The following is a 15,924-nucleotide window of genomic DNA, read 5'->3' on the forward strand; positions in this document are numbered from 1 at the left end:
ACTCAAACTACCCATAAAAAACTGGTGTTATCCGACTCGCCAAACCACAGAACTAGATGGGCCCAATAGCAGTCCACTCCCTACAAGACTGGGAACATGGCCACAACTAAGCTGAATGAGCAGATGACTCAGACTACTATAGTATCTGGTCCTATTCCTTGAGCACTTCTCCCGCAGTCGTATAAATTGGCATAAGAAGTTCCCTCTGACCAGTTAATGGAAGAGAAAAAATGATGGGTCTCATTCACTCACAAAAGGATCTACACTGAGTTGGTAAAAGCTAGGTGTGAGTGGCCACTATACAACACCACCACTCATTAGTGTCCCCGAAACACAATGGTAAAGAAAAAACCTTCCACTGGGAAGAACATTAGGAGACATGGAATGAAGTAAGGGTATACACTGATTAATCGTTAGTGGCTTAGGAGTTGCCAGGCTGGACAAGAACTTAGAACAAACTGGAAAACTGGTTCAGTTTATGGCACCAACTGGTCCCATAAAATTTTCAGTAAGCTGCAAAATTGGGGTGCTGCCCTATAAAATTAAGTATATGCTTAAAACTAGTAATCATTTTATGGTGCCATCTTTCCCAGAACGTATACAAGGTGGAAGTGAGAGTGGCCCCTCTATTTTCTTTATGTGTAATTAATAAAAATACTGGAAGCATGTTTTCTAAATTTGGTGAAAAGCATAAAATTACAGATCCATAAAGTTCAGTGAACCACACTAGGCAAATTAACATGAAAATCACACCTGTACATGTTACAGTCAAACATAAAACTAAGGCAAAGGAAAACATCTTAAAAGCATCTAGAAAAAGTATTCATTACAAACCAGAGGGCAATGATATCAATCTTTTTAAAAATAAGTGTTTTAATGGAAGTATAACTCACATACAGAAAGGTGCACAAATATATTTGGCATGACTCGTTGCAAAGTGAAGATAACTATGTAACCACCACCCATATCAAGTACAACACTAATATGTCCTTATTACTAGCCTTTATCCTAGCTAGTCATTACTCTTCTTCCTTCTCAAAGGTAAGGATACTAAAGCCACAAATTGCCAGTGGTTAACCTTTAGATAAATTTAATACATGATGTATTCTTTTTGCCTCCTTTAACATCTGTGTTGTTACCTGGACAGTTTTCCATTTGTTTTCGTTGCTATCCAATGAACAAATAGGCCACATTTCATGACTATACCTGAGTTTATCCACTCCACCGTTGACAGACATCAGAGGTGCTTCCATTTGGGGCTATTAGGAAGAGCACTGCCATGGACATTCTCATGTACGTCTTTTGGTGTACACACGTATGCATTTTTGTTGGGCTCTCTATGATACCTAATAGCCCACTTTTAGAATTTTTTGGTCCTTAAAATGTTGAGCTTAATGGTTGGGAGGTCTTAGTACTGAATGGAGGAAAATGGTTTCAATGAATTAGATGTGGACACTGCTCACGGGCAAGTTTGGGCTTTCTCTCTGAGAGAGAGACAGAAGGGGATTGCTCTACGGACATGGTGAGGGATGCCTTTTAACAGGGGGAAATTGGATTGCTGCTATATGATGGAATAAATTTGACTATACGTGGGGGGAAAAAAGGAGGAAGGTCTTGTCATTTAGAAAAGTAGTAGGGGAAGCAATGCCCTGCTCTCAGCATTTCAGGCACATTAGGAAGTAGTTCAGAAAATCATGAGCAGGGCTCACAGCACTATCCTGTGCCCAAGTGGGTCCCCGACTACACATTTAGACACTCCAGAAGATGCCAAATGGTAATTTTCACTGACAGGACTAGCAGTACCACTCCAAACTGTACAATGTTAAAGTGCTAACCAGAGAATGTTTGATCTTTTTATTGTTGTTTTTAAAGGCAAATGTCCTGAGTGGTTTGTTATGGTTTCTGTCATACAAAAGTCATTTCACTCTACTCTGAGTCACTTGGCTGTCACAAGACACAAAATGAGCTGCAATAAGAAGAGCTTATCAAGAGGAGGGAAAAGTACACATATCTGGTCCCATACCCAGGTGACTGTCTTCATCTAAGGCATGATTTACCCTTCCCAGTGAAGTATCTGTGCAGTTCAATTAATTACCCTCTGTCAGTCAGAAGTAAATTTTGGTTCAGAGAGGTGGGGCAAAGCATCAGACTCGACCTAACAACTGTTCCATACAAATACTAGATCATCTGGAGTAGCCGTCTCTACAACAAACAAATCTTCATAGCAGAAACAATGTCTCCATGAGACTCCATTTGCTCCAGTCATTAACTTGTCATTTTGGACTCATAGAGTCATTCACTTAACAAATATGAACTGCATACCTACCGTAAGCCAAGTACTTTCGGTGGTCAACTATTTGGAAATGGTATGCACGTGTGGGTGTGCACATACATATACACAAACACACAATTAGAGACGTTGGCCTGTGTAGCCTCCAGTTGCAAATATTCCTAAGCATGCCAACCATTTAAATTCAAATGTGAATGTATGCGTATTTGTTTGTGGGTGAGTTTGTGTATGTATATGTGTATATGTGTGTGAGAGAGGGAGGCAGAGAAAAGGGGATGAGGAACAGGGTAAGAAGCAACTCAAGTAACATTAGACAAGGACAGCAGAAACCATGAAAGACTCGAGAGAAAGTGTGGACAGATTCAAAGCGCAAAAATGAAGTAGACTTCACTCACTTCTCTCCACGTACAGTCACATCCGCTGCTCATCAACTGCTTTGCCCATATCCTGTGTGCCCCTTACAGGTTATATATAATCAAGATCTACCTTTAAAGCTATTTGCAAAAGTGTCTATGTCATAAACTTTTGGCTGACAAGTAATTATACTTTATCTTCCAAAAGAAAACCAAGCATAAAACAACGCCACAAGATGAGAACAATTGATAATGCTGCTTGACAAAGAGGCAAAAGAAAGAGATTTAACCACCACCTTAAGTTTGCCTCACCATTCATTAATTTTCAATTTGATTTTGCTTTTTTATACCACAAAGCACTTATTCAAAAATAGAGGAACTCCTATATCCATATGTTGTCCTGCAAAAAAGAGAAGAAAATACTATTATTTGTATTTCTTGTTCAAACACTCTAAGAATAAAAGAACTGTTTTCAGAAATGATGAGGTTCCTGCAGATAACATTTACCCATGGGATTTGAGGCTTTTTTGTGACATAAAGTGCAGAGTACTTTGAGGATGGTTACAGATTCAATGGCACAGAAAAGGCTTTTAACTTTGGCTCATTTCCTCTGACCACCATGCCTCCATTCTAAATTATAACCTCTCAAAGCTACAGATCCTTTAAAGCCAGCTTTTAAACTGCCTTTCCTTGGTATCATCACAAAATAAGAACACTTTGTTACTTGAAAATAAAAGCACAAAATTATCGAACTCAATAACTGTTCTCATTATTGCAACCAATAAACAAGGCTCAACAAAAATTGTTTTCGCTAATAGCCATCACTTATTGAACTGCCAAGAAATAGATCCAAGAGAATCTAAAGAAAGATCTGCCTTAACAATATAAATGGTTTCTTATTCAGAAACTATATTTAATATCAGAAATGGCTAGCACATGTCTCAGTGCTATTATTATTGTCCATAACAGAATCTTAAACTAAGCAATAAAATCCTGTCATTCACATCTTAGAATAGTAATAATTTTGAAAAAACAAACAAAAAAATAAACCACTAAACTACTAGATAATCCCATTTTTAATTTAGGAATGTCTTTTATGATATACCCATAGCAAATACTACCTACTCAGCTGAATCTTTTTCAGAGTCACTCTAGTACTTTATATCCACAAAAAATAATAATAGGACTAGGAAACATGAGAAGCATCTGGGACCCTTCCCCTTGGTTGAGACTGAGCAAGTAGTTGGCATGGCCAGCAAAGCCAAAACCAAATATTCAACCAGCTGGTTGGAGATAGTAGGGCCAAGTGAGTGACCCACATAGCTGAGAGACTGGTTATATACAAGGGGAAACAAGCAAACAAGTAAATATTTAAGGTTAATGGGAGCCAGGTTTTTCAATGCTGGAGAAAGAAACTATAAGTATAAAAAGAAGGTATCAGTATGAACATATTTAGAAAGATCAATCTACAGGAACATACATGCATATAGATAGAGATGTATGTGCATACAGTGTGTGTTTATAAAAGCTGTATTTTCAGGGCACCTGGGTGGCTCAGTCAGTTAAGCATCCAACTTTGGCTCAGGTCATGGTCTCATGGTTTATAAGTTCAAGCCCCACATCTGTGTTATCAGCGCAGAGCCTGCTTGGGATCCTCTGTCTCCCTCTCTCTCTGCCCCTCCCCCTCTCTAAAATAAATAAACATTAAAAAAAAAACTGTACTTTCTAATTTCATTCCCTGGTTAGACCTAGCAGGAATGATACTCCAGTAGCAGTGAGCATCTTTAGAACCTAAATCTTGGGGCGTATGGGTGGCTCAGTCGGTTAAGCGTCCGACTTCAGCCCGGGTCATGATCTCATGGTTTGTGAGTTCGAGCCCCATGTCGGGCTCTGTGCTGCCAGCTCGGAGCCTGGAGCCTGCTTCTGATTCTGTGTCTCCCTCTCTCTCTGACCCTCCCCCACTCATGCTCTGTCTCTCTCTGCCTCAGAAATAAACATTAAAAAAAATTAAAAACAAAAGAACCTAAATCTTGGTTTCCCCATGTCTAAATGTCCTTCTCCATTAAAAGGAACCCGAATTCCTTCATAATTCCAAGGCTGGAACAAGAAAAGTATAAGATAAGCTTGATTGACTTTCAACGTGATGAACTAAGAACACAACATCATTCTTCTATGGTAATCCTACCCAAAATACATCGTCTGAATCCATTCATAAGGAAACATCAGATAAAAAGAAAAGCATGATTTGGCTGAACTCTTCCAAAATATCAAGATCATGAAATATAAGGAAAGACTAAGGAATAGTTCCAGACTGAATGACACCAGAAAGCCAGTTAACTCAACACAAAGTATGATCCTGGATTCTGGACTCATAAAGAACATCACTGGGACAAATGGTGAGTTGTGAATGAGATCTATGGATTAAACAGTAATATCCTATTAATATTTATTTCCTATTTTGATTATATTGGGGTTATGTGGAACACCATCCTTATTTTTAGGAAATGCTCTCTTAAGTACCAAAGAAATACTAGGGTATCATGTCTGCAATTTTTACTCTCAAGCCAAAAAGAAAGAAACCACTTCAAAATAATAATGTATCAGAGTAAAGGCTGAGAGAGAAATCAAGTGAGACAATAAAGAGAATATGATGGGACAACTGTAGTAAAATGCCAATACTAGGGGAATGTGAGGGAAGAACATATTAGTTCTTTGTCCTTTTCTTGAAATGTTTTTCTAAATTTGAAATGATTATAAAATAAAATGTTTTTCAAAAAGAAATGTCTGTTTATAACTGTTCTTATACTATTAAGAAAAGTCTTAACTTTCTATGAAGGGCTTCAATCTGCTATGAATTTAAAAAACAAAAAGGATATGCTGTGGCTAGAGGCAAAATACAACCTACATAATTCAAAAAGCACTTAAACCAAATAAGGACGTTAAAAGGGCTTTTATCATCAATATGTCTAAAAAAATGTGAACACTTGCCTGATTAAAGGTGATGTATACTGCGAATTATAAATACCATAAGGATAAAACTGCAGGAAATCTCTGATATTCATGCAAGGAAGAGATCCACGTAGACAGATGTGTCTCCCAGATCAGCCTTCAAGGACGCCCTGGCTCCCTGCTGTCTGGGGGAGTATGGTCAGTGGACAGCCTCTAGGTGCAGAGAATTCAATCTACTGCAGCTGCAGAGGGCAGTCCCACCTTGAGGCATCTCACATCCTGCAACAAAGTTGGGGCAGGGGAGGTCGGTGGCAACAGGAGGCAACCCTGAGGGCAATACTTCCCCCAGAGCAACCATGGTGTAGCCTGAGCATCATCAGGTCTGCAGGGCAGCTCGAGCTTCTTTTTCTGCCCAATCCTGCAGCTCCTGCTTCCAGCCAAAGCACATGACCCCTGACACACATCTTGCACTCCAAACTCCATCTCTGTGTTTACTCTTGGAGAACCCAGCCCACAATAAGGACTTCCTTTGTTTTTCGATTAAACATAGCTTGGTATGGACAGCTTTTACAGTTCTGTCTTGTGACTGGGTAATGTTATTTCTAACTCGCGATATAGTTGTGAATTTTCTTAAGGTGAATTCTGCCTCTGACTCTCATCCATTCACCCTTCTCATGCTGTGTGACAAAAGAATTGTACTTTCCCCTTTTCATGTTAGCCAAATATAAAAGATAATCATTATTTAAACAACAAATTTCCCTCTTATGGTCCATTAGCTCCTGCTGCTTGTTCCTGTAGTGAAATTGAAATATAACAAAACAATTTCCATGGCAATAGATAATAATCTAGTAAATGTGAATTTCTGGCTTAGCAACAGAACAAAATAGGAGGAGATTATGGGACTGCAGTGGGACTAAATTTCAATTTCTGTGTGTGTATTTTTAGTATCACATTTTAAAACAAAGCAAATTCAGACAAATTCATACATACAGAAATATGAAGAGTAAAACCCTAATTATAGGATAAGTTTAAAAGATCTCAATGATCAATTTGTAATATTACTCCCTACCATTTACCACCAAATTCATTCAACTATCATAAAAAATTTACTTATAAATTCAAGAATTCTTACAAGTTTTATTTGAAAGTCTATTATCTACTAGAATACTAGCTCCAACTACTAATATATTGCATTATGTTCATTTTTAGTAATAATTATAAACATGGATTATGATTAATATATAAATGAAAGATTTTCAAAAGGCCTCAGGATCTCTACAAAGCCTAAGAACAGAGGAGCTGGAGGGTCTGTGAGCATCACAAAAACAGGAGCAGATCTCATGTGATACCCAGTAGGCCAAAGCTCTCTGTTCACCTCCGTGAAACGCACACACTGATGTCCCAGGGCGCACACTCTGTTGGCCAGTCTACCACACACGTGCTCTTCCCCCCATACCTCGAGTTGTACGTTCACCGAGAGTCACTGTTTTCTTCCCACACTTATCACCAATTGTTTTTGCTATAATGGCATAATTAATTTGTTCACAATCTGATGAAATACAGTGCAAAAAGGGAGAAATTATTGTAGCTAAGAAAAATAACTACAATGTTTTGCAAAATCTGATAAAGATGAATCACAAAAAAAATATGAACAAATTGACTTTGAACAAAGCTAGACTTTGGACAATTAAGGAAACAATTATTCATATCTAAAAGTATTCTACACTCAGATTGCTTTGTGTCTTAAATTTTTGCTCTTAATAACCCAAACTGCAAATGGTAGATAATGCACTGTGCCTCTGCTTTATTCAGTAATGACTATGCAAAACTCCAAGCTGTTAAAAGAAAAAGCTTCAGCCTTAAAACAAAAAAATGCCAAATAGACAAAGAATAAGTGAGACAAATGTATGAATGCAAGGAAGCCTAGATAGAATTCCTTAATATATGGTAATACAAACACACCTCTCTTTGATTTGTCTCCACTCTCCAGGCAGGATTCCAGCCTTCTTAGGGCTGGCACTGAGCACAGCCCCCTTGTCCTTGAACTGCAATATATACAGCTTCAATCACAGGCTAATTCTTCCTGGCTGGTAGTGAAATCTTAGAAAGCATTCTTCCCCTGCTTGCTTCACTCTTCTCTCCTGGCTCTGCACATATGGATTCTTCATTACCCACTTGATTTCACATCCAGCAGATCACATCTTCAAACCGTACTTTCTCTTTGGTCATCTGCTACCTAAGGTGGGCCTCGGAGAAGAAGGCATTCCTAGCCCCAGAGTCACATGGGCAATTAATTAATTGAACACGTTTCCAATCCTTTAAGCACCCTGCCAAGGAATATATTGGCTAACCAGGAAAATGTTTACCTAGACAACTCAAACCCTTTTTTTTCTTTCCTATTCAAGCCACATTTTAATGGTTGATGTTCCCTGCCCATTAAAAACATACAAGAGCAGCCACAAAAATAATGTTCTGCCATGGTCCAGCATTTAGCGATTTAGATCCTAAAGTACCTAAGCTGACTACTTTTTACCCTATTCTATCAATTTAACTTCCTTTGCTTCCACTGAACTCACATCCCATCAACCTATTTATTATATCCTTACTTCTCCCCTCCAATTTTATGGCCTTTAACTCCATATTTCTCCAAATTATGGTTGAGCTGCTTTTACTCATATCACTTCTTGACACCAAGGAATTCTGACTACAACTGAGGTTCCTACAATTCATTTCAATTCTGATACTAACTCCCCAGATTTAGCATCAGATGCACAGGTTCAAGGGCTCAGTACCCCCAAGACTGGCAACTTCAGATGCCAGTCATGACACTCTGAAACTCTGAAAAACCCCTTCATAACTATTACTAGTTAATTACAAAGAATATGAAAGAACAGTCAGCTGAAGGCAGTACCTGGGGCAAGGTCTGGAAGGGTCTCAAGCACATGGGTCTGTCCCCTCAGAGTTGGGGTGTACCACCCTCCTAGCACATGGGTGTGTTCACCTACTCTCAAGCTCTTTGAAAACTGTCATTTAGGGATTTTTACAGAAGTTTCATTACATTGGCATGGCTGATTAAATCATTGGCTGTTGGTGATTTACTCAATCTCTAGTCCCTCTCCTTTATCCAGAAATTGTGTGATGGTTGGAAATTTCAAGCATTTGGTCAAGGCTTGCTATTCTGGTGACCAGTCCCCATCTGAAGCTATCTAGAGGTCTAGCAAGGGGTGCCTCATTAGAACAAAAGATGCTCATATTACTCTTATCACTCAGAAAATACCAAGGGCTGGGGCACCTGGATGGCTCAATTAAGCATCTGACTCTTCACTTCGGTTCAGGTCATGATCTCACACTTCATAAGATCGAACCCCATATCAAGCTCTGTGCTAACAGTGCAGAGCCTGCTTGGGATTTCTCTCTCTCTCTCTCTCTCTCTCTCTCTCTCTCTCTCTCAAAATAAACTTAAATAAATAAATAAATAAATAAATAAATAAATAAATAAATAAATAAATAAATATTCCAAGGGCTCTTGGAGCTCTGTCTAGGAACTGGGTACAAAGACCAAATATCTCTATACAATAAAACAAGGCATTAACTCTTTTTCCTTTTTTTCCTCAGACCACCTTACAAGTAATAGCTCCCTGCAACTATTATTAGTATGCAATACTATATTGGATATTGTAGTACCTAGCCTCTGCAGCTAGTCCCCTTGTATTGCCTTTTGGGGAAAAAAACTTTCCATTTCTTCTTCCCTTCCCTCTTCCCTCCTCAAGTTTGTAGCAGGTAATAGGCAGGATTTAAATCATAATGTATTTTCAACTAGACATACTTTGTTGTCTACTGTGCTAAAGGAATATCTACAGTCTACAAACTTGGCGTATTAGTAACGGTTATTTAATTTTGCTCCCAAAGTCATATGTATAAGAATGGCTACAGTTCAGTGTCTCTAGAAATAACAACTTATTTTTTTTCTCAATAACCATATATTGTTTTACTTTTAAAATCCTTCCCATCACCGTTCCTCACTATGGAATTGTCTTATAGTCTATTTTCCAATGAGATTCCTAGTTTTTTTTTTTATTTGGTAGCTAAAGGATCTGATGTTTAAATTCTTTTGACATGAAAATATCACAACCTGTTGGGCATAAATACTATGAGCTGTACTGGCTCCTGGCATCACTGCCAGGAGTACAACTTTACAATCTAATGTCGAAAACCGGCAGAAATTAAAGCTTAGCTTCTGCTTACAGAAAAAGCTATCCCTCCCTGAAGGTTGACAGACTCCTCAGAATCCTATTTTTTTATTCTCTGGCCACATAAATGGGTGCTGCATCCTTTTCCCAAAAAGGTCAGGCCTAGAGATAGTGAAGCAACGCAGGGAAAACACCCAACTTCATTCTGAATTGAAGCACGCACTGTTTTTTATTGCCATGTTCACACATTTGCAAAATTTTCTCCTTTCAGTGATAATAACCTTTCTAAAACACAACATTCAATATAAGAACCAGCTGCTGATCAGTCTGCCAGTCAAGTCTCCCATCTACCAACCAATGCATTTCATTTATTACAATTCTTTAACTATTTTGTCATTTCTGGAATTATGATATATGGCACAGTCAATGATACTATAGTTTAAATAACAGTAGTTTTTCTTCCTTAGTGGCACATAAAATAAAGATACACCTTCCTCTCCCAACAGGCTCTAGTTGACCACTAGAGATAATCCATGTGAAGCAGTGAGTGTTGGATATAGCATACAGTAAGTACTCAATAAATTTTATTTGCTATCATTATCATGTTTCTAAACGAATAACAGAAATTTCAAGCTCACCATATTTAAGCCCAACAGATTGGGATATTTTCATATCCAAGGAATTTAAAAATCAGATCCTTTAGCTACCAAATCAAAAAACTAGCAATCTCATTGGAAAATAGACCACAAGACAATTCCATAGTGAGGCATCTTTGAAAACATTTCTACTCAATCATTGTCCCCCAACTATAGTACCAAGACCTATGTTTAAATGATGTAAGCTACTTTTCTTTCACACTGCTCTTTTACTCTCTGCCATTTTTTTTTCTATTTCCATGAACAGTAACATGCAAGGTATTTTCAATGAGAAAGCCAGCAACTGATTTGAAAAATTGTAGCTCAATTTTATTTAGCTACACATTACTACTTATACTGTTTTACTTTATACTGTATCATACAGTCATTTTGCAATTATTTTACCCATGAATGTGGAAGTATAAGAAATATCCAGAGTTTAATGAAAAATATAATACAGCTACAAGATTTCTAAAAGTCAGAAAATACTACCATCAGTAAAGTTTTTTTGGTATTTTTATATAAGAAATTGGTTGTTTTTATTCTGCTGTTCATGGTTTTCACCTTTTTCATATTTAAAATAACTTAACTGAAAGCATAGTATAATTTCACCTCTAGTCTACTAAAATTATACAGCTAACTGTAGTAACATCATTCTGTAACATTCTGAAGTGAAAACTATTAGATATTGAATCAATTTATACCCTCACCTGAACAGTGTTACACAACAAACTTAAAGTGTATTTACTGAATTTCGATATATCATATTGCCCTAAGAATAGAGACATAGAGTTGGCAAATTATTTGTATAAATACAGTATGATTATAATTTAATATAGATTGCTGGTACACAATTTTTAATTTTTCCTCACTAAAATGTATGGTGCAATAGAAAACATGAGAAGTATTTTTAGTTCTTAGAAAAGTGACATGTGAGACACATATTCACAACACACAGTCTATGTTCCTCCAGTCTTTTGCCTACACATACATACTTTACTTGTTAAATATTGAAATTATAGCACACACCATTTTGTTACTTTTTTAAATTTGATTATATAATAGCATTTTCAATATCCTTACATAGTCTTCAAAAACACAATTTTTGAATGGTTACAAAGGGGCCATCCAGCATTTGGATATATTATCACTTATTTAGCAGATGACCACTGTTGGACATCTAGGACATTTACTGCCATAATAATGCAATAATCAACAAACCCTTATCTTTGCTCTGGTCTCTGAATTGTTTCTCAGGAAAAATTACTAGAAGTGCAAAATGTTAAGTAAAGCCATGTAAATATTTTGTAGGTTTTTTATGCCTACCACCAAACTGTCACGACCTTTGTCCATGTTCCCTCAAATTCAATGCTTTCTCTCTTTTGTTTTCTTTTTAATTTTCTTTCTTTCTTCTTTTTTTTTTTTTTGGCTGTTCTTCATACATGAGCAATAGGCTAGATTATTACAGATACTTTTGAAGGTTCTCATTTGCTTTTAAACATCATTTCAAGTTTTTTGACAAATAAAAGATTTTCAGTTTATATATTCAAATCTATCAAACTTTCCTTCATTATAACTTCCTTTGGCTTTATATCAAAGAAAGCTTTCCTAATCCTACTACCAAATGATTCACCAATACTTTCTTCTAAGTATTTTACAGTTTCCATTTTGGATTTGTATTTTTTAACCCATCTAAATGTATTTTCCATATAGAACCAGTAGAGAGCTAATCACATTCTTTTCAGACAAAACTGTTCTAACACACCAAGTTTAAACCATCAACACTTTTTAGATTAAATGTATTATTAATGGTCTTTTTACACTTTACAAAACCTGTTTTTGTGTGTGTATGTGTGTTTTTTTAATCTAGGGTATAAATATGAAGTAGCATATCCAATTTTTTAGCTTCTTTCCAGGGCACAGAATGAAGATTCTTCTTCATTCCTACTCTCAGGCTACCAGCATTATGAAATAAAATAATCAACAGAACATCCTGCATTACAAAGTTTTATGTTTTGGCTCAACATAGAGACATGCCAAATACATATACAATGTACTACTTTAATTTTTTTTAAGTTTATTTTGAGAGAGAGAGAGAGAGATCAGGGAGGGGCAAACAGAGAGAGAGGCAGAGAATATACACTGCTTTAAAAAGTAGACTCGGTTGGGGCACCTGGGTGGCTCAGTCAGTTGAGCGTCCGACTGCGGCTCAGGTCATGATCTCGCAGTTTGTGAGTTTGAGCCCCAAGTCGGGCTCTGTGCTGACAGCTTGGAGCCTGAAGCCTGCTTCGGATTCTGTGTCTCATCCTCTCTCTGCCTCTCCCCTGCTCGTGCTCTGTCTCTCTCTGTCTCTCAATAATAAATAAATGTTTAAAAATTTTTTTAATAAATAAATAAATAAAATAAATAAAAAGTAGACTCGGGGCGGGGGGGGGGCACTTGGGTAGCTCAGTCGGTTAAGTGTCTGACTTAAGCTCAGGTCATGAACTCGGGGTTCATGAGTTTGAGCCCCGGATTGGCTCAGAGCCTGGAGCTTCCTTCAGATTCTGTGTCTCCCTCTTTCTCTTTTCCTCCCCCACTTGTACTCTGTCTCTCTCTCAAAAAAAATAAAGATTAAAAACACAAAGATAATAAATTAAAATAAAAATAAAAAGTGGACTCGGGCCCCTGGGTGGCTCCATCGGTTAAGTGTCCATCTCAAGCCCAGATTTGGGCTCCAAGCTGACAGCTCAGTCTGGGATTCTCTCTTTCCCTCTCTCTCTGCCCCTCCCCCACTCAATCACACACGTATGCGTGTGCACTCTCTCTCTCTCAAAAAAAGAAAAACATTTAAAAAAATAAAAATAAAAATAAAAAAGTGGACTCTATTCCTCTAGCTAATGAACAAGATTCAAAATTAAAACCAGAAGATGACGCTATGTAAGCTCCATGAAAACTACCATGGAGATGCCTGCACTATCTCGAGGATACCAACACAGTAGAGAATAGGCTTTGATGAAATGCCAACTTGCCCTGGAAGCATTTCCTGGCCCCAGCCCCACAATCCAGCTGGATGAGGTATCTCTCCTGGGGCTTTCCAAGCCACCTGAACATATCTACTCCTAACACTTATAACCTCATATTCAATTTTCTGACTTACCAGCAAGTTTCCCCACTAAACATTAGAGCCTCAGAAGTAAAAATTTCATCTCAAAAACATTTTATCCCTATTACTGAGCTAATAGTAAGCAGTTTGTAAAGACTTAAGTAAATGAATGGGTGCAGGATTTCAAGACTCCTAGGCTCTTTCAGGTCTGTAAATTATTAATGATTAAAATACTAAACAAGTCATTTAACCTTTATAACCCATGGTGTCAAATTCAGAAATGGGTTATTTCTTAATAAGATGATCTATTCAGTGTATTCAAGATCAAAATTCTGTAATGACATGACCTTTATTTCCAGAACCCAATCTTAGACTCCCTGCTGCTTTATCTCCCCTTGATGGTGTCCCCCTAGGGCCCTTCTAAACTGTCTTGACCTTCTCAACCCTACCCCACTGTCCATTTCAAATGTTCCTACCCTGTTCTCCTTAGGGTTCTTCTATGTGATCAACAACCTACATCTATAATCTCAATGACAATACCTTTAATGTACCTTCTTTGTGCTAAATTCATGTGCAGGTGAAGGAAGTATTAGTGATGTGAGGTGTTCAGGTACTAAATCTGTGTAGCAGTTCTCAGCCTATCCTGCCTACATCTCTGGAAAAGCATACAGCATGAGGCATGACCACATTTCTACTCTGAAATAAAGTATCTCTGTAGTAAAGGTTATTTTATAATGTTACTACTAATTTCCATAACAATTACCAACAGAAAGGACATTTACGATTTTTTAGAATCACACAAAAGAAGAAAGAAAGAAAGAAAGAAAGAAAGAAAGAAAGAAAGAAAGAAAGGGACTAGACTGATGAGCCCTTCTCAAATATATTCTGATAAAGGTTTTGTCTTATGTTTGTGTTTTCCATATTTTTTGCTCTTGTCTCTATTTTTTAAATACTTCCATAAATTTTCAGAGTAATTTCTCTTTGGACTAAACAGACACGATTTTTTTTAAGTATTTGATGACATGTGAGACTGTGTTTATCTTTTTGAGATGCCTTGAAATTTTAGCCTAAGAGAGGGGGAAACAGGTGGTGGGCATTGAGGAGGGCACTTGTTGGGATGAGCACTGGTGTCATATGTAAGTGATGAATCACAGAATCTACCCCAAAACCAAGAGCACACGGTATACAGTGTATGTTAGCCAATTTGACAATAAATAACATTTTCAAAAAAAAAGATATTTTAGCCTGTTGTTCTAAATGCAATCCAACTTATAACATGAGTTAAAATAAAGTCTGTAAAAATATAATTCCAATTTGCTTGTGAATATTTACATACAAATATTAAGAATAGCATTTTAAATCAACAAATTTTTTTTTTAATGTTTATTTATTTTTGAGACAGAGAGAGACAGAGCATGAACAGGGGAGGGTCAGAGAGAGCAAGACACAGACTCTGAAACAGGCTCCAGGCTCTAATCTGTCAGCACTGAGCCCAACACGGGGCTCAAACTCACAGACCACGAGATGACCTGAGCCAAAGTCAAACGCTTAACCGACTGAGCCACCCAGGTGCCCCATCAACAAATATTTTCTATTGTCAGCCTGTGCTAAGTGTTATATGGAAACTAGGCTCAACTGACAATAATACAGGTAGAATAAAATTGACTCAAAAAAAAATAAACATATTTTGTGGGGCACCTGTTGGCCCCTGGTGCCTGTTGGCTCAGTTGGTTAAGCATCTGATTTCAGCTCAGGTGATGATCTCGCGGATTGTGGATTCAAGCCCTGCATTGGGCTCTGTGCTGACAGCTCAGAGCCTGGAGCCTGCTTTGGATTCTGTGTCTCCCTCTCTCTGCCCCTCCCCAGCTCGCTTGCTCTCTCTCTCTCTCAAAAATAAATAAATATTTAAAAAATTTCTAAACAAATAAATAAACACACTCTGTAGTGGCAAAAAAAAAAAAAAGTTTTAGCATTAAGAGAATATACAGGTAAGTAAAGAGGATTAAAACTGTAGCTCCAATACCCTTCAGAATTTCAAAGTACTTCTTCAAGCAATAAGTAAGAAGGAAATTACCCAAACATGTGCTTTCCAAAGATACACTGCAGATTATACTTCTGTAAAAATAGGCTGTGACTAGGAGTGGACCACCACTTGCTGTTCAGGAGATCCCTCTGCAATCCATGATGAGTAAATAAGGAAAATGTTAGGCAAGGCATAGTCATACACAATAATTCAACTGGTAAACCATGGACTACATGACGACACACAAGGCCAGGTGAAAGGAATAACTTGAGGTGCTATTAAGCCAAAGAATTAGCAACTCTACAAGTTCATAATTAAACTAATATTTATTTACAGTTTCAAATATTCCAAACATAGTATGAAATGCTAGGTTAGTAAATAAAATGAGGGAAAAATGAC

The 15,924-nt window shown here is 37.4% G+C and overlaps 1 protein-coding gene across 7 annotated transcripts in view; it reads right to left on the bottom strand.

Moving 5' to 3' along the window:
* Positions 1-15,924, bottom strand: part of IMMP2L (inner mitochondrial membrane peptidase subunit 2) — an 891,621-nt gene that overhangs the window by 725,744 nt on the left and 149,953 nt on the right. The gene's annotated exons all lie outside the window — the stretch shown is intronic.

This window comes from Prionailurus viverrinus, chromosome A2 (assembly GCF_022837055.1).
Source record: "Prionailurus viverrinus isolate Anna chromosome A2, UM_Priviv_1.0, whole genome shotgun sequence".
In the NCBI taxonomy this organism is placed as follows: Eukaryota; Metazoa; Chordata; class Mammalia; order Carnivora; family Felidae; genus Prionailurus; species Prionailurus viverrinus.